Source organism: Eriocheir sinensis, unplaced genomic scaffold, assembly GCF_024679095.1.
Source record: "Eriocheir sinensis breed Jianghai 21 unplaced genomic scaffold, ASM2467909v1 Scaffold319, whole genome shotgun sequence".
Classification (NCBI taxonomy): Eukaryota; Metazoa; Arthropoda; class Malacostraca; order Decapoda; family Varunidae; genus Eriocheir; species Eriocheir sinensis.
The window spans coordinates 362,743-382,500 of NW_026111631.1; the positions used below are offsets into that span (position 1 = coordinate 362,743).

General features: G+C 46.7%; 2 long non-coding RNA genes across 2 annotated transcripts; one reads left to right on the forward strand and one right to left on the reverse strand.

Annotated features, from left to right (window-relative positions):
• Positions 1-5,075: 5,075 nt before the first annotated feature.
• On the reverse strand, positions 5,076-14,302 carry LOC126991682 (uncharacterized). The gene is made up of 4 exons (XR_007745755.1): positions 14,150-14,302; positions 12,021-12,138; positions 6,746-6,840; positions 5,076-5,615 (listed from the first exon to the last, which is right to left on the reverse strand). It is a non-coding gene; the product is annotated as an uncharacterized LOC126991682 (long non-coding RNA).
• On the forward strand, positions 7,162-8,501 carry LOC126991685 (uncharacterized). The gene is made up of 3 exons (XR_007745757.1): positions 7,162-8,000; positions 8,101-8,199; positions 8,299-8,501. It is a non-coding gene; the product is annotated as an uncharacterized LOC126991685 (long non-coding RNA).
• Positions 14,303-19,758: the final 5,456 nt, after the last annotated feature.

Genomic DNA, 19,758 nt, shown 5'->3' on the forward strand with positions numbered 1-19,758 from the left:
AAGATGTATTTTGACTGGGGAGGAAAGGAAGGAAGGAGCATGATTGGGAGGAGGAGGAGGGAAGGAAGATGTATTTTGACTGGGGAGGAAAGGAGGAAGGGAAACAGGGAGGAAAGGGAAGGGAGAGCATGATTGGGGGAGGAGGAGGGAAGGAAGATGTATTTTGACTGGGGAGGAAAGGAAGGAAGGAGCAGATTGGGGAGGAGGAGGGAAGGAAGATGTATTTTGACTGGGGAGGAAAGGAAGGAAGGAGAGCATGATTGGGGGAGGAGGGAGGAAGGAAGATGTATTTTGACTGGGGAGGAAAGGAAGGAAGGAGAGCATGATTGGGGAGGAGGAGGGAAGGAAGATGTATTTTGACTGGGGAGGAAAGGAAGGAAGGGAGGGCATGATTTTGGGGAGGAGGGAGGGAAGGAAGATGTTTTTTGACTGGGGAGGAAAGGAAAGAAGGAGAGCATGATTGGGGGAGGAGGGAGGGAAGGAAGATGTATTTTGACTGGGGAGGAAAGGAAGGAAGGAGGACATGATTGGGGGAGGAGGAGGGAAGGAAGATGTATTTTGACTGGGGAGGAAAGGAAGGAAGGAGGACAGAATGGGGAGGAGGAGGGAGGAAGGAAGATGTTTTTTGACTGGGGAGGAAAGGAAGGAAGGGAGAGCATGATTGGGGAGGAGGGAAGGAAGATGTATTTTGACTGGGGAGGAAAGGAAGGAAGGAGAGCATGATTGGGGGAGGAGGAGGGAAGGAAGATGTATTTTGACTGGGGAGGAAAGGAAGGAAGGAGAACATGATTGGGGAGGAGGGAGGAAGGAAGATGTATTTTGACTGGGGAGGACAGGAAGGAAGGGAGGACATGATTGGGGGAGGAGGAGGAAGGAAGATGTATTTTGACTGGGGAGGAAAGGAAGGAAGGAGAGCATGATTGGGGGGAGGAGGAGGAAGGAAGATGTATTTTGACTGGGGAGGAAAGGAAGGAAGGGAGAGCATGATTGGGGAGGAGGGGGGGAAGGGAAGATGTATTTTGACTGGGGAGGAAAGGAAGGAAGGGAGAACATGATTGGGGGGAGGAGGGAGGGAAGGAAGATGTATTTTGACTGGGGAGGAAAGGAAGGAAGGAGAGCATGATTGGGGGAGGAGGGAGGGAAGGAAGATGTATTTTGACTGGGGAGGAAAGGAAGGAAGGAAGAGCATGATTGGGGAGGAGGAGGGAAGGAAGATGTATTTTGACTGGGGAGGAAAGGAAGGAAGGGAGAGCATGATTGGGGGGGAGGAGGGAGGGAAGATGTTTTTTGACTGGGGAGGAAAGGAAGGAAGGGAGAGCATGATTGGGGGGAGGGAGGGAAGGAAGATGTATTTTGACTGGGGAGGAAAGGAAGGAAGGGAGAGCATGATTGGGGGGTAGGAGGGAAGGAAGATGTATTTTGACTGGGGAGGAAAGGAGGGAAGGGAGAACATGATTGATGGGGAGGAGGGAGGGAAGGAAGATGTATTTTGACTGGGGAGGAAAGGAGGGAAGGGAGTGCATGATTCGGGGGAGGAGGGAGGGAAGGAAGATGTATTTTGACTGGGGAGGAAAGGAAGGAAGGAGAGCATGTTTGGGGGGGCGGAGGGAGGAAGGAAGATGTTTTTTGACTGGGGAGGAAAGGAAGGAAGGGAGAGCATGATTGGGGGGGAGGTGGGAAGGAAGATGTATTTTGACTGGGGAGGAAAGGAAGGAAGGGAGAGCATGATTGGGGGGAGGAGGGAGGGAAGGAAGATGTATTTTGACTGGGGAGGAAAGGAAGGAAGGGAGAGCATGATTGGGGGGAGGAGGGAGGGAAGGAAGATGTATTTTGACTGGGGAGGAAAGAACATGAGAACATAGGGAGCCTGCAAGAGGCCTTATGGCTTACACAGGGCAGCTCCAGATTCCCTCCCACTGCCACCTGTCGTCCATGTAGCTATCCAGTCTACTCTTAAAACAAGCTATCGTCCCTGCACTTACTATGTGATTGCTGAGTCTATTCCATTTCCCCACCACCCTATTACTAAACCAATGCTTGCCTATATCTCTCCTAAATCTATACGTTTCTCATTTAAATCCATTACTGCGAGTTCTATCCTGCTGGCTAATTCTCAGTACTTTACTTATATCGCCTTTGTTGTAACCCTTGACCCATTTGAATACTTCTATCAGATCTCCCCGCACTCTTCGTCTTTCTAGTGAATGTAAGTTTAGATGTTTCAGCCTATTTTGATACGGGAGGTTCCTCAGCCCCTGAATCATCCTGGTCATCCTCCTCTGAACTGATTCTAGCAAGTTGATGTCCATTCTGTAGTGTGGGCACCAAAACTGGACAGCATAATCTAAGTGTGGCCTAACTAATGCTATATAGAGTCTGAGGATGACCTCTGCACTCCTGTTGGTTACCGTCCTGTTAATAATAAAGCCTAATACCCTGTTAGCCCTATTCCTCGCACTAATACATTGCTTCCTTAGTTGTAGGTCAGAGTTCACTAACAGTCCTAAATCCCTTTCACACACTGCTCTACCTATCGTGTGGAGTCTAAACTATACCCGTGTAATGGGTTGCGTGTTCCTACACTCAGTACGCTACACTTGGTGATGTTAAAATTCATCTGCCAATTCTCTGACCAAGCTGATCACAGTTTGTTGAGATCCTCCTGCAGTGGTCTGGCATCCTCTTCTTACCTGGATTTCTTACCTGGATGACCTTTCCCTATGAGCCATGCTGGAGTGAACCGTCAGGCAAAGAACCGAAAGGTCTCACCAACCAATGCACCAGCCTATCCAAGCTCATCAAAACAACAGTACATAATCCAATAAGACATAGGCTGGAAAGTGCATTGGGAATTCATTTTGTATGGTCAGGGATAACTAAGTAAGCATTCACTAGGTAAGCCTTGGTAGGGCAGTCGATCATCAACCAAAAGGCTCCAGACGTTCCCTCCAACGGTTAGCCGCGACCTGCACTTTATATTCTGTTTTTGGCAGGTATAGGTTTTTGTGGGGGGAGGGGGTCCAAGCCCCTCCCCCCACTGGCCAAGATCAGGGGCTGGACTAACTGCTAACCAAAGGGCTGGGACGGGGCAGCTCAGGGCGGACTGTCATGAGTGGAGGAAAGGGAAGGAATGGGAATGAAAGGAAAGGGAAAGAAAGGAGAGGATAGGATAGGAAAAGGAAGGGAAGGGAAAGGAAAGAAATGATTGGGAAGGGAAGGAAAGGAATAGGAAGGGAAGGGAAGGGAAAGGAAATGATAGGGAAGGAAAGGAATAGGAAGAGAAGGGAAGGAAAGGAATGGGAAGGAAAGGAAAGGAAAGGAATGGGAATGAAAGGAAAGGGAAAGAAAGGATAGGATAGGATAGGAAAAGGAAGGGAAGGGAAAGGAATGGAGAGGAGAGGAAATGATAGAGAAGGAAAGGAAGAGAGAGAGACAGGACGATAAAGGGAGAAACAGATAAAATTAAAGATATGAAGAAAAGAGACAGAGAGAGAGAAGAGAGAGAGAGAGAGAGAGATAGAGAGAAGAGAGAGAGAGAGAGAGAGAGAGAGAGAGAGAGAGAGAGAGAGAGAGAGAGAGAGAGAGAGAGAGAGAGAGAGAGAGAGAGAGAGAGAGAGAGAGAGAGAATGAAAGAGAATAAGAAAGAATAAAAAATAATAATAATGAAAAAATATACTAATAACCGTCTTTATCCACAGCTCTGAAGAACGAAGGAAGAACAGAAGAAAGGAAGGAAGGCCATCTTGGAAGACTCAAGAACCAGTCACCCCAGTCCAAGGAAAGGTCACAAGAGGTCACAGTACGAAGGAGCAGTCCAGTCCGTTGTAAAGTTATTGGAAAAGGAAGGAAAGGGAAAGGAAAGGATAGGGAAGGAAATGAAAGGAAAGGATAGGAAAGGGAAGGGAAGGGAAGGAACAGAGAAGTGTATATATAGTTAAGCTTAAAGTCACATACAGTTAGATACATACAGTTACACTCACATAGATTTACATACAGTTTTGATGGTGCGTTTGACGAAGGCGGTTGACTCAGTGGGTAGCGGATTGGCCCGGCCCACGGTGTTATGGAGGCTCTCAACACAAGTATAGTAAACCCTCGATATAACGGACTAATTTATTTATTTATTTTTTTTTTTTCCACATCAGAGGACACATCTCAAGGGCAATAAAGAGTCCCCAAAAAGCCCGCTACTCGCCGCTCCTGTAAAAGATAAGAGTAAAGAGTAGCCAAAAGAGAGGTCAATTTCGGGTGGAGAGGTGTCTTGATACACACTCGGTTTGGGGGGAACTTAGTCCGTTAGGGCCGAAAGTCCGTTATAAGCAGCGAAAATTTAAAAAAAACGTAAAATAATAAAACGACGAAGCTAGTAAACGTAGGTATATATATTTTTTTTTATGTATGTTGTGTGCATGATGTCTGTATAGCCGCACAGCACTTGGCGACGCACTCCGAGGCACTGAGGTTGCTAGGTTGTGAGTGGGGTCTTGCGTGGGGGTCATATTGTTACGGGTATGGGTAGAATTTTACAAGTGCAGCGAGTAGTGGGCTTTTTTTTATTGTTTACTTGTTGTAAAAAAAAAAGTGCAGATGAAACTTTTTTTTTAGTGTTTGGTGTGTTATGAAATAATCAAATAATTAAATGATTGACTTTTCAATGCCTGTGTACACAGCACCTGTAAAATAACTTGCAGAGAGAAATGTTCAACTTGCTTACAGTTTCTATATTTCGCACCGGGTTCCATTCCTGGGCCAAGTGGAAAAATTTGGGCGTCTTTTCCGATACCCTACGCCCTTACCTTGCCTTGCCTTAATATCTCCTCTCTCTCTTTCTCTGGTCATCCCATAGTTAGTTAGTAGGTTAGTTGAGACACTTACTATTCAATATTATTACCTTGCCTCTCTCCCTCTCCCTTCTGATACCTTTCTCTCTCTTTTATCTGTAAATTTCTTTGTTCTTTCTTACATTATTTCTTTTCCTTTTCTCATCTCTCTCCTTCCCTTACCTCCTCTCTCTCTCCCTCTTTACCTTTTCCTCTCTTCCTCTCTCTCTCTCATAGGAATAGAACACACAAACATTACAAATTAACTTTTCATTAATAGAAAAACACACATACATACATATACATAGTAACTTTGATAAGGCTATGTGGGTGCTATGTTGGCTAGGGGGGGAGGGAAGGAGAAGGGGGTCCTTCATGAGGCTGGGGGGATATGTGTCTGTGGGCAGTTGTCAACATACTGTGGGAGGTACATCTGTAGGGTCCTGTGAGCTGTGGTGAGGTGAGAGAGAGAGAGAGAGAGAGAGAGAGAGAGAGAGAGAGAGAGCACCTCTATCTCGCCTCTCGAGTCTCACTCACTCACTCACTCTATGATCTAATGTATATAGTTATGCATATGTTGTATTATATGTATATAGCTAATGTATGTTGTATGGACTAATAAAAATGAAAAATATAGAAAAAGGTGTTTGTCATATATATGTGTGTGTGTGTGTGTGTGTGTTCTCTTCTCTTCTTCCATTCTTCCTCCTCTTCTTCTGATCTTCCTGTTGCCTTTATCATCATCTTCCTCCTTTTCCTCCTCTTCTTCTTCTTGGTCCCAACATCAACACACACCTGAGGAGAATAACTGTATTAATGGATTGGAGAGAGAGAGCTATACCAAATGAAGAAGATGCAATAACAGAAGGAGGAGGAGGAGGAGAAACTATGCTAAAAAGAGAAATATGAGAGAGGAAAAAAAGGAAGAGAAAATGTGATGATCAGAGAAAGAGAATAAAGGAGGAGGAAGGAAGGGAGATAACCAAATGGAGGGAGGAAGGAGGCAAGGAAGAGGAAGAAGGAAGAGAAAATGTGATGATCCAAGGAAGAGAAAGAAGAGGAAGGGAGAGAACTAAATGGAAGGAGGTAAGTGGAGGAAAATGGAGAAGAAATTAGAAATAGAAGGGAGAGGAAAGAGAGAGACCAAATGAGGAAAAAAGAGGAAGATGCAATAACAGGAGGAGGAGAAACTGCTGAAGAAGATAAATATGAGAAAAAGAGGAAGAAGAGGAGGAGGAGGAAAAAAGGGAGAGAACCAAATGGAGGGAGGAAGAAGGAAGAGAAAATGTAATGAGCAGAGGAAGAGAAAGAAAGGAGGAGGAAGGAAGGAAGGAGGTAAGGAAGAGGAAGAAGGTAAGTGGAGGAAAAGGGAGAAGAAATTATAAGTAGAAGGGGGAGAGAGAGAGAGAGAATGTATAATATTACATAGAAAACACACACACACACACACACACACAGGGGACTTAAATTTCCCTGCCTACCTAGATATTGACAATGTAATATACTTGTACTGAGTGACTCCACAACACCATGGTCTGCCAGGCCTGCTGAGACCCACTGCTGTATGTATGTATGTGTGTATATATATATATATATATATATATATATATATATATATATATATATATATATATATATATATATATATATATATATATATATATATATATATATATATATATATATATATATATATATATATATATATATAGTGTGACTTATTCTCATTGTTGTTCCATAATTATCTTGATGTCATTACTTTCTGTGTCTAGACCAAGTAAACAGACCAAGACAAGATTAATTTTAAGTAGACAGACTAACAAAAAGTGTCTCATCTTTTAATTAACAGTTTCCTGTACGAGGTGAGGGTTGTTGAGGCAGACAGACAGACAGGCTAACATAAGTGTCTCAGGGTGTGGACTCACCCTCGGGTTTGGCCGGCAAGTCTGGCTACATCTTCTGTGCCTCTGAGCCGTCCAAGAAGAGACTCGCTGTGCTGCAGGGAGCTCTCAGGGGCACACTGGAGGAAGGAAAGGAAAACATCACAAGGGAGAATGACAATGAAAAGGAAGGAACACTGGGAAGGAAGGAAGGAAGGTATGAGGGTGGACGAAGGAACACTGGGAAGGAAGGAAGGAAGGAAGGGAGAGAAATGATGAAGGAAATAAAAAGATTGAGACAGAGAGAGAGAGAGAGAGAGAGATGGGGGGGAGGGAAAGAGGAGGTAGAGAGAGAGAGAGAGAGAGAGAGAGAGAGAGAGAGAGAGAGAGAGAGAGAGAGAGAGAGAGAGAGAGAGAGAGAGAGAGAGAGAGAGAGAGAGAGAGAGAGAGAGAGAGAGAGAGAGAGAGAGAGAGAGAGAGAGAGAGAGAGAGAGAGAGAGAGAGAGAGAGAGAGAGAGAGAGAGAGAGAGAGAGAGATACAACTAGATAGCTATACATTAAGGTCTAACACTTGGTACATCTAGCCCGCCTGAAAGGAAGGATGAACATCACATAACCTTACTCACCTACATATGACAAAATTAACTCTTACTCAAATGTTCTGGGGGAAAATTCATAAGTGGGCTACAATTAAATGACTGTTCAGGGAGGGGGATTCCAACCTGGCCGGCAGATTCATAGGTAGGCATGCTAACCACTACACCACGGAGCCAGAAGAATTAGCCACACTATACCAGGACAAATAATTATTAGTGTGTGCCCTGGTAAGATTCATATGTGCAGCCCTGGTAGTGGTTCTTATTATGTAACATAGTGAGTCAGTATAAGGGTATTGGTGAGTAAGTTTATGGCCCCAAGTGACTCAGTGTCGGTTTAACCCGTCCGCTTTGATTGGCACAGATTTGGCCTTCCCTGGTAGCCTGGTAACATAATTTTATAGTCCCAGGTCCTTCTCTGCCTCTGTGGTGGAAAGTGGTGTTTCCCATGTGGTATTGGTGTGCTGGGTATCCCTTCACTGGTAGCCTGGTAACATACACTCCCAGGTCTTTCTTGCCTCTGTGGTGGGTAGTGGAGTGTTTCCCATGTGGTATTGGTGTGCTGGATATCCCTTCACTGGTAGCCTGGTAACATACACTCCCAGGTCTTTCTCTGCCTCTGTGGTGGATAGTGGAGTGTTTCCCATGTGGTATTGGTGTGCTGGATATCCCTTCACTGGTAGCCTGGTAACATACACTCCCAGGTCTTTCTCTGCCTCTGTGGTGGATAGTGGAGTGTTTTCCCATGTGGTATTGGTGTGCTGGATATCCCTTCACTGGTAGCCTGGTAACATACACTCCCAGGTCTTTCTCTGACTCTGTGGTGGATAGTGGAGTGTTTCCCATGTGGTATTGGTGTGCTGGATATCCCTTCACTGGTAGCCTGGTAACATACACTCCCAGGTCTTTCTCTGCCTCTGTGGTGGATAGTGGAGTGTTTCCTATATGGTATTGGTGTGCTGGATATCCCTTCACTGGTAGCCTGGTAACATACACTCCCAGGTCTTTCTCTGCCTCTGTGGTGGATAGTGGAGTGTTTCCCATGTGGTATTGGTGTGCTGGATATCCCTTCACTGGTAGCCTGGTAACATACACTCCCAGGTCTTTCTCTGCCTCTGTGATGGATAGTGGAGTGTTTCCCATGTGGTATTGGTGTGCTGGATATACCTTCACTGGTAGCCTGGTAACATACACTCCCAGGTCTTTCTCTGCCTCTGTGATGATTAGTGGAGTGTTTTCCCATGTGGTATTGGTGTGCTGGATATCCCCTCCCAAGGTGCAGGACTTTAAATTTTTCTTCATTGAATTGTAGCAGCCACTTTTTGCTCCATTTCAGTAGCTTGGTGATGTCTAACTGTAGGAAATCCGCATTCAAGGGGTTAATTAACCTAGTAGCACATTTAGCACGTGGTACAGGCCCCGCGGGAACGTAAAAAATTAGTAACTAAAGTTTTTGCCCTTAGGCACAGAAGGCCGAGACAATATAATTACTCATTTTCTGGATTTTTTGTAATATTATTATATATGATATTACTATATATAACCCGGTAGCTGCGGGATCATGTTTCTTAATGGTCCCTCTAAGCGAGAAAAATGAAAAAAAATCACCCCTTACACAAACCATTCCATAATATATATCAAAGCATTTGTGATCAGATTATGTATCATCTATCTTGGGGGGTTTATGTCACGGCACAAATTTGGCCCGTCGCTGCTTCCGGGATAAGAAAATATAGGAAACTTCACTAGGGCATAGTATAATAAGCCTGGCATTGTAGTACACCATATACGGCATATAGTCCAGGGCTTCCCAACTCAACTGGCGGCCCGCGGTCCAGATCCGGACTTGTGGGTGTTGCAGCTGGACCCAAGGCTCCAGCAGACATAAACATGTGTAAATTGAATAGCATGAAGGTCCTGGCGATGGATTCTCTTAACCCCTTGACTACGGATTTCCTACAAGAAGACCTCACCAAGCTACAGGAGTGGAGCAAAAAGTGGCTGCTACAATTCAATGAAGAAAAATGCAGTCCTGCACCTTGGGAGGGGATATCCAGCACACCAATACCACCATATGGGAAACACTCCACTATCCACCACAGAGGCAGAGAAAGACCTGGGAGTGTATGTTACCAGGCTACCAGTGAAGGGATATCCAGCACACCAATACCATATGGGAAACACTCCACTATCCACCACAGAGCCAGAGAAAGACCTGGGAGTGTATGTTACCAGGCTACCAGTGAAGGGATATCCAGCACACCAATACCATATAGGAAACACTCCACTATCCACCACAGAGGCAGAGAAAGACCTGGGAGTATAAGTTCACCAGGCTACCAGTGAAAGCCAAATCCGTGCCAATTGCAGCGGACGGGTTAAAATGTGTATTTCCTTGACTGTCTGTAGGGTAAGTTAGGGGTGTGTTATACATAATATACTTAACCTATTAATGCAGATAAAAGTTTAGTAGTATAGATTATATTAAATATCAATAACAGAAAAAAGCTTTAATGGCGGTCGAGGCACAAGTGCACAGCTGAATCTAAGTGTGAGTTTTGGACTCTCATCAATAGTATCTGTACTCATGAGTAAGCCAGTAGTACGTTGGTAGGGTGTTGAGTATAATAATATATCGTGATGACAAAGGGGTATAAAATAGTTTTTTTATTTTCAGAAGCGACCGCACTGCTGGTGTGTATTCAATAGGTGTACGTTAAGTTGCCGGCACATTCACAGACCAACATTCGAGGGGTTATCATAACATTGAGTAAAGATAAATCTGCAGCGAATGTTGGCCTGTCAATATACTGCAAACTTGACGTACCTTATATATTTTGGGAAATATTGGATCAGTGCTGTTGCGGTCCGATCCGGCTGTACTGTTGCTGGATCTCAACAAGACCTTTACGAGATGACATTGTATCGTCTGAGAGTTGCTCATTCTTTTGGGTTTTGTTCTCCTAATGTCGAGATCGCGTTGAAGATTTATTTAACTCTAATGGTTACCAACTGCAGTGGTGAACGCTCCTTTCCAAAATTAACTAGACTCAAGAAGTAAGAGTCAGTATGGTTCAAACAAGATTGAACCACCTCTCTCTAATGAGTACTGAGCAGCACGAGTCACTGAGGGAAATTAGCACGTCAAGGATACAACTGAGGAGTTTTCTGTTGCCAAGTCTCGTAAGTGCTTCACGTGAGCCACGTTGGTCTGCACTCAGTTCAGCAAATGGTTCCAAGATTCTCCGAGGCAGCACTAATAGTCTACTGGATAAGCTACTGCCTGCTATGTTCTTATTCAAAAAGGAGTAAAAAGTGTACAAAATAAAGCCATCTTTTATCAGGTGAGTCCTCCCTTCCCCTTTTCAAAAATACGGCTTTATATGAATTTTATCTCATTCCTCTACCTCATTATGTGGCCATTAACTGTGAGGCAAAGGGTATCTCATATTGTCCACCACTTGCATTACAGAGGTGACAGCACAGGACACAGGGAAGGCTTAACCCCTACAACACGAGGACGTGTATACTGTGTCCTTGCGTGCCCCGTACCACATCCCAGGATGCGCATACTGCGTCCTGGCTCGCTTTAACCAATATACAACTTATTTTATCTCTATATTTTTGCTTACATCTCAAAATTATCAATTAATTTATGTTTCTTTATATGCCCCATTTAATTCTGCATGTTTTCTTATATAATACATGATGATTCTGTTGAGTTTATGGCTGAAAACTTGTTATATTTAATAGCGACATTTGAAATTTGGCGCGCGGCGATCCTGGATACGGCGCGGCGTGCTGTTTTGGCCCGGCCGTAGTGAGTTTCTTTATGTGCACCATTTAATGGACTGCATTGGCTATACAGGCATATGGCCACTCAACTCCAAGCTGTACTTTCCATAGATTTCAAGTTATAGAATAGTGTGTGTCTGAAGCTGTCTCCGAGATACATACACGGCCATGGTGCCGCCATCGCTCCAAGCCGATGATATTGCACACGCTTCGCTCCTGCCCGATTTCAGTTTTTCTCCAGGTCAAATAGTAGTGTCAGGAAATCGTGTCGAGGTAATAAGGGAGCGGTCGTAGGCTCAGAGCGGTGACTCTGCCAAGGCCTTGTATCCTGGAGGCAGCCTCAGATGCACTCTAGTACATAACTTGAATTCTATGGAAAGTACTGCTTTGACAGTTCACCAAGTGGCCACGTGTGGCACTGCCTGTATAGCCAATACGGTCCACTCTGCATGTTTTCTTATATAATACATGATGATTATGTTGAGTGTATGGCTGAAAACTTGTTATATTCAATAGCAACATTTGAAATTTGGCGCGCGTGGCGATCCCGGATATGGCACGGGGCGCTGTTTTGGCCCGGCCGTAGTGAAGGGGTTAAGAGTGAAGATACAGGCCAACTCTTGCATTAATAAGCTGGACAGCACAAGACAGCTGATAGGTCCAGGCACCCAACAGGAACAAATAACACCATGACTCTTGCATTAATAAGTTGGACAGCACAAGACAGCTGGTAAGTCCAGGCACTCAACAGGAACAAAAAACACCACAACTCCTGCATTAGTTTTTTAATCAGACTCTCTAAAAAGATGGTAGTGAAAACACCAGTTAACTCTCACATTATTAAGTTGGACAGCACAGGACATAGGGAAAGCATGAGAGAGTGAAGGTATACCGGATAACTCTTGCAACATTAAGTGGGACAGACTCACCGAGGAGGGTTGGGTCAGCTGGGCGTCCTTCACAGGGGTGGTGAGGGCGCAGGCAGCAGAAGTAGCTCACAGTAGGAGTTTGAGTACACTCTCTGCCACGACCTTCACTGTAGCCAATCTGAGGGTGTTAGTACATCAGTCGGGAACTTGAAATAGCTGAGAGTAAAGCTACAAGATGCCAAGTCAATCATCCACTCCATCAGGAAGTTATTTACTTAGGGTCGCATTATTAGACATTTAGCCGCCCAAGAACACATATTTGACAAGGCTTTCGCAGGAGTTGTGGGCATTTCCAGGGGTGGTTTTATGACCCTGGTGGTAGTTTAACCCTTCTTCTGTACCATGAGCCTGAAAAACACTCATTAGAACCTGACTGATATCCCCCTTTGACCTTTAGAAGTAGCTGATGTGAGCAGGGAAAGTGTCTTGTAATACCAGCCTAATTAATCGCAGTTATTCATTCATCAGTCAGTCAATCTTACACACACACACACACACACACATGCAGCGGCAGTGTGGTCTCCCCATAAGAAGAAACACATCAAGAAACTAGAAAGAATACAAAAGATGGCAACAAAAATGGTTCCAGGGATTGACATACGAGGAGAGACTAAAGGAAATGGACTTACCAACACTAGAACAAAGAAGAGAAACGGGAGACCTAATACAAATCTACAAATTATTGAGCAAAATGGAAGAAGTAGACAATGAGGAGTTACCACTAAAAGAAGAAATTACCACCAGGAACACAAGAGGACACAGTCAAAAATTGAGGAAGGGAAGATGCTTGAGAGACATAAAGAAATATAGCTTCCCGCAAAGAAGTACAGAGGTTTGGAACAGACTAAGTGAGGATGTAGTATCAGAAAGGAGTGTGCAAAGCTTCAAGGAAAAGTTGGATAAATGTAGATACAGAGACGGGACCACACGAACGTCAAGCCCAGGCCCTATAAAACTACAACTAGGTAAATACAACAACTAGCTAAACACACACACACACACACACACACACACACACACACACACACACCTGATGTGATAATCTGTTGATGCAGTGGGTTAAAGGAGAAACAAGGCTAAGAGGAGATGACCAACCATCAAGACTTGACCTAATTTTCACAGAAAAATGTTGAGTTAGATGAAGGAGTCAGTCACGAGTGCCCCTTAGGAAAGAATGGCATCAACTATGACAGATGAAAACTATGGAAGGATTTGAATACCAAGATGAGGCATATAAGGAAAAAAGGAAAAACTATGCAAAGGAAGATTATGTTGGACTCAAGACAGAGAATTGCAACAAAATGGTCCCAGAACTCTCGAATATGACGTATGAAGACATTGAGGGAGATGGACTTGACGACACTGGAACAAAGAAGGGAGAGGAGATTTGATTGCACTGTACAAGTTGGTAAATAAGTTTGATGAGGAAAGGGTTGGAAAGTTTTGTTTAGTGGGTGCAACATCTGTGGTCACATGCCGGAGAGACACAGAAGGGGAAGGAATTCTAGGAGAAGGGAACAGTTGGAAAGTTTTGCTTAGTGGGCACAACATCTGTGGCCATATGCTGGAGAGAGACAGAAGGGGAAGGAATTATAGGAGAAGGGGACAGTTGGAAAGTTTTGCTTAGTGGGCGCAACATCTGTGGCCATATGCTGGAAAGAGACAGAAGGGGAAGGAATTATAGGAGAAGGGAACAGTTGGAAAGTTTTGCTTAGTGGGCGCAACATCTGTGGTCACATGCCGGAGAGACACAGAAGGGGAAGGAATTCTAGGAGAAGGGAACAGTTGGAAAGTTTTGCTTAGTGGGCGCAACATCTGTGGTCATATGCTGGAGAGAGACAGAAGGGGAAGGAATTATAGGAGAAGGGAACAGACCCCAGGAGACAGGACACAACCCCCCATTAATGCCTGGTACACTGCTGGGTGGACAGGGCGTAGGGTATCGGAAAAGCCGCCCAAATTTTTCCACTCTGCCGGGGAATCGAACTCAGGCTCTCTGGGTTCTAATAAGTGTTTCTTGAGGTTCATGGTACAGAAGAAGGGTCACACTACCACCAGGGTCATAAAACTCTCTCGGCTGTGAGCTGAGCATGCTAACCACTGCACCACGAAGCCCCTTCACACCTTACCGATCTCGGCGCCCATGTTGCATATCGTGGCCATGCCGGTGCAGGAGATGGAGTCCACGCCAGGCCCCAAATATTCAACAATTGCCCCGGTGCCGCCTTTAACTGTCAGAATTCCAGCGACCTTCAATATGATGTCTTTGGGTGATGTCCAACTGCTCATCTCCCAGGTGAGCTTAACACCAATGAACTAGAGAGAAGGCATATTAAACTCTTGTAATTTCTGGCTTTCTCCTGGCTGCAAAAATAATGACAATGAATTTAACCCTTGACTGTGGATTTCCTATAAGAAGACATCACCAAGCAACAGGAATGGAACAAAAGTGGCTGCTACAATTCAATGAAGTTTTAAGTCCTGCACCTTGGGAGGGGATATCCAGCACACCAATACCACATGGGAAACACTCCACTATCCACCACAGAGGCAGAGAAAGACCTGGGAGTGTATGTTACCAGGCTACCAGTGAAGGGATATCCAGCACACCAATACCACATGGGAAACACTCCACTATCCAACACAGAGGCTTGATTTTTCTCTTCCTCTTCCTCATCTCTTTTTTTCTCCTCCCCTTCCCCCTTTTTTTCTCTGCTTCTCTTCCTCTTTCCCTATATTCTCCTCCCTGTTCCCCACCTTAAGAATGGTCGTCCTGGGAGCCATGATGTTCGCCTGGTACTCCGGCAGCGTAAAGACTGGTGGGTTTTTGTTCATGTCGCACACCACCGTGAAGCTGGCCTGGATCTCTTCGTCCATCACGGACACCTTGAGGCTGTGCACGGGCAGGGACTCGCGATTCAGGGGTGTCTCAGTGTATAGACTGCCTGGAAAGGGGTGAAGTCTATATGGTATAAATACACAAAGAATGACCTCACATTGTTATATAGAAAGTTTCATTATTAAGGAAGCAAATATGAGTTTTCTGGGTCAAGTGTATGGTAATTATTCAGGGTTTTGTTAGGTTAGGTTAAGTTTAGGGTGTCTTTCAATATGAATTAACAAAGAATGGCCTCTCTTTGTTATATAGAAAGTCTCATTACTAAGGAAGCAAATGTGAGTTTTCTGAGTCAAGATGTATGGTAATTATTAAGGGCTTTGTTAGGTTAGGTTAAGTTTAGGGTGTCTTTCAATATGAATCAACAAAGAATGACCCTACTTTGTTATACAGAAAGTCTCATTAGTTAGGAAGCAAATATGAGTTTTCCGAGTCAAGATGTATGGTAACTGTTCAGGGTTTTGTTAGGTTAGGTTAAGTTTAGGGTGTCTTTCAATATGAATCAACAAAGAATGACCTCACATTGTAATATAGAAAGTCTCATTAGTAAGGAAGCAAATATGAGTTTTCTGAGTCAAGATGTATGGTAACTGTTCAGGGTTTTGTTAGGTTAGGTTAAGTTTAGGGTGTCTTTCAATATGAATCAACAAAGAATGGCCTCACATTGTAATATAGAAAGTCTCATTAGTAAGGAAGCAAATATGAGTTTTCTGAGTCAAGATGTATGGTAACTGTTCAGGGTTTTGTTAGGTTAGGTTAAGTTTAGGGTGTCTTTCAATATGAATCAACAAAGAATGGCCTCTCTTTGTTATATAGAAAGTCTCATTAGTAAGGAAGCAAATATGAGTTTTCCGAGTCAAGATGTATGGTAACTGTTGAGGGTTTTGTTAGGTTAGGTTAAGTTTAGGGTGTCTTTCAATATGAATCAACAAAGAATGGCCTCTCTTTGTTATATAGAAAGTCTCATTAGTAAGGAAGCAAATATGAGTTTGTCACGAACTGTGTGCAGCATTGCAAGGTTTCCTTGGAGTGAAATATTCAGGGAATTCACTTCAGAGAAGAAATCAGCCAAGTAGGCAACTTTTGTTACGAAACAGTCATCTTGCATCATTTCGTGAAGATTTTCTTTCGAGGTTCGACCTTCTTGCAGCAACATCGTTATTTCCTCTCGAAGTTGCAGCACGCGATTCAGAACTTTGCCACGTGAGAGCCAACGTACCTCCGTGTGAAACAGGAGAACAAAGAAGACAGAGCCCATTTCTTCACAAAGCACTTTAGAAATCCTTGAAGTTGTTGCGCTCCCTCGGATATGGTTCACAATCTTCACAACGTCTGTGAGCACTTCAAGTCCTGCTCCTATTCTCTCACTCCTCATCTTTATCATCTCTAGACTCCTCCTCTTCCTCCTACACCGATTTATCCCTCCCTCATCTTTATCATCTTTGTACTCCTCCTCCTAGTTATTCTTCCCCTGCCCCTACTCCTCAACTACTCTTCTCTCCATTATGTGTAGGCGCCTCCTCTTCCGCGCCGTTGTTTCGTATTTCGGACACGTCGCCTCGTCCTCCGTGCACAGTTAGGCGTAATGCCACGCCTATTAAATTCATATTTCTCAGTGGACAACTAATGGAGTGTGGACCCGAAGTGAGAGGCGGGAGGGGGAGGAGGGGGGAAGGGGGTTGTAGGGGGAGATGGGATGGGAGGGAGGCAGGGGTAGATGAAAAGGGTGATGGGGGTAAGGAAGACTGGGTGTGGTAGCAGGGAGGAGGGTGTTAAGTGTAGGGAGGATAATGGTGGTGGAACTATATGGTCTTATCTGCCTAGCTCGGGGGAGTCCTTCATCACCTTTTTAAGTGTGGTGCAAGGAAGGTCGGCTCGGTAGGGGGGTGGCAGGGGCGGCTGGGGAGGTGTAGCAGGGAAGGATATGGGGTTGTAGAGGAGAGGAGTGGAGCTAGCAGGGTGGGAGGGTAGAGAGGGTTGGGTGGCAGGGAGAGAGGGTAGAGGGAGGGTTTGGTGGCAAGGAATGGAGGGAATGGCAGAGTGCGACGAGAAGGATGAGGAAGAGGAGGGGGAGCAGGAGGAGGAGGAGGAGGAGGAGGAGGAGGAAGAGGAGGAGAAGGAGAATATGTGTGTTTGCGTGTGTGTGTGTGTGTGTGTGTGTGTGTGTGTGTGTGTGTGTGTGTGTGTGTGTGTGTGTGTGTGTGTGTGTGTGTGTGTGTGTGTGTGTGTGTGTAAAGTTTTTTTGCACATTGTTAACATGTTTATTTATCTGTTCATTATTGGATGCGATATAAAGAGAAAAGGCGGTGTGTGGAATCTACTAGCTCTAGACTACTTTCCGAACTCTGCCAACTCCATTCTCCCAAAAATTTCCCCAAAATATCTCCACCAAACCGACGTGTAGGGTCTGTGAGAGCCCCTGTTACTGTACACAGCTTACGTGATGGATCGACCAGACCGTGAAGAAGAGTTATCACCCACCTCGGCCTCCGGCCGCACCTCAAGCACCGAGAAGAACAAGCCCGCCAAGAAGAAGTCCTTTTGCCTGGGGGAGGAGACAACGTCTCCTGCCGTAGTGAAGAAAAGAAAGTGTGTGAGTGACGGCTGCGTTGCCCACACTTAATCTGGCCCCGAGAAGAACAAACCTGCCAAGAGGAAGTCCCTCTGGATGGAGGAGGAGGAGAAGACGTCTCCTGACGTAGTGAAGAAAAGCTTGTGCTCCGTTGGCCGCAGCGCCGCCGAGCACCAGGTGAGCGTTCCCGGACAACAAAGGGGACGACAAGACGAGGGAAGTCACCAAGAGACCGGCACCAGACGCCGAGCACCAAGTGAGCGTCCTCGGACAGCAAGGGGACGACAAGACAAGGGAAGTCACCAAGAGACCGGCACCAGACGCCGAGCACCAAGTGAGCGTCCTCGGACAGCAAGGGGACGACAAGACAAGGGAAGTCACCAAGAGACCGGCACCAGACGCCGAGCACCAAGTGAGCGTCCTCGGACAGCAAGGGGACGACAAGACAAGGGAAGTCACCAAGAGACCGGCACCAGACGCCGAGCACCAAGTAAGAGTCCCGGACAGCAAAGGGGACGACAAGACGAGGGAAGTCACCAAGAGACCGGCACCAGACGCCGAGCACCAAGTGAGCGTCCTCGGACAGCAAGGCGACGACAAGACGAGGGAAGTCACCAAGAGACCGGCACCAGACGCCGAGCACCAAGTGAGCGTCCTCGGACAGCAAGGGTACGACAAGACGAGGGAAGTCACAAAGAGACAGGCACCAGACGCCGAGCACCAAGTGAGCGTCCTCGGACAGCAAGGGGACGACAAGACGAGGGAAGTCACCAAGAGACCGGCACCAGACGCCGAGCACCAAGTAAGAGTCCTCGGACAGCAAGGGGACGACAAGACGAGGGAAGTCACCAAGAGACCGGCACCAGACGCCGAGCACCAAGTGAGCGTCCTCGGACAGCAAGGGGACGACAAGACGAGGGAAGTCACCAAGAGACCGGCACCAGACGCCGAGCACCAAGTGAGCGTCCTCGGACAGCAAGGGACGACAAGACGAGGGAAGTCACCAAGAGACCGGCACCAGACGCCGAGCACCAAGTGAGCGTCCTCGGACAGCAAGGGGACGACAAGACGAGGGAAGTCACCAAGAGACCGGCACCAGACGCCGAGCACCAAGTGAGCGTCCTCGGACAGCAAGGGGACGACAAGACAAGGGAAGTCACCAAGAGACCGGCACCAGACGCCGAGCACCAAGTAAGCGTCCTCGGACAGCAAGGGGACGACAAGACGAGGGAAGTCACCAAGAGACCGGCACCAGACGCCGAGCACCAAGTGAGCGTCCTCGGACAGCAAGGGACGACAAGACAAGGGAAGTCACCAAGAGACCGGCACCAGACGCCGAGCACCAAGTAAGCGTCCTCGGACAGCAAGGGACGACAAGACGAGGGAAGTCACCAAGAGACCGGCACCAGACGCCGAGCACCAAGTGAGCGTCCTCGGACAGCAAGGCGACGACAAGACGAGGGAAGTCACCAAGAGACCGGCACCAGACGCCGAGCACCAAGTGAGCGTCCTCGGACAGCAAGGGGACGACAAGACAAGGGAAGTCACCAAGAGACCGGCACCAGACGCCGAGCACCAAGTAAGCGTCCTCGGACAGCAAGGGGACGACAAGACAAGGGAAGTCACCAAGAGACCGGCACCAGACGCCGAGCACCAAGTGAGCGTCCTCGGACAGCAAGGGGACGACAAGACAAGGGAAGTCACCAAGAGACCGGCACCAGACGCCGAGCACCAAGTGAGCGTCCTCGGACAGCAAGGGGACGACAAGACGAGGGAAGTCACCAAGAGACCGGCACCAGACGCCGAGCACCAAGTGAGCGTCCTCGGACAACAAGGGGACGACAAGACAAGGGAAGTCACCAAGAGACCGGCACCAGACGCCGAGCACCAAGTAAGCGTCCTCGGACAGCAAGGGGACGACAAGACGAGGGAAGTCACCAAGAGACCGGCACCAGACGCCGAGTGCTCGTCGTGGCCCGCTAAGAAACAGCGGCAGGGGCCTTCAGGGAACAAAGGAAAGGAAGAATCAAAAGACTACTGGAAGCTACCTGACAGGCGGAGGCCCGCTGGAGAAAAGCAGCAACAGTTCTCCGCTGAAGAGCACGCCGTGAGTCTCCTTCAGGAGGCAGGCGTCCCTCTCCTCGACGAGCGACAGGAAGCCCTGCTGAGCAGCAAAGCGCACGAGACTCTGGGCGCCGGGGCCTTCGGCTCCTGCTGCAAGGTGTGGGACCCTCACAGCGGTGAGGAACTGGTCGTCAAGACCTACTACA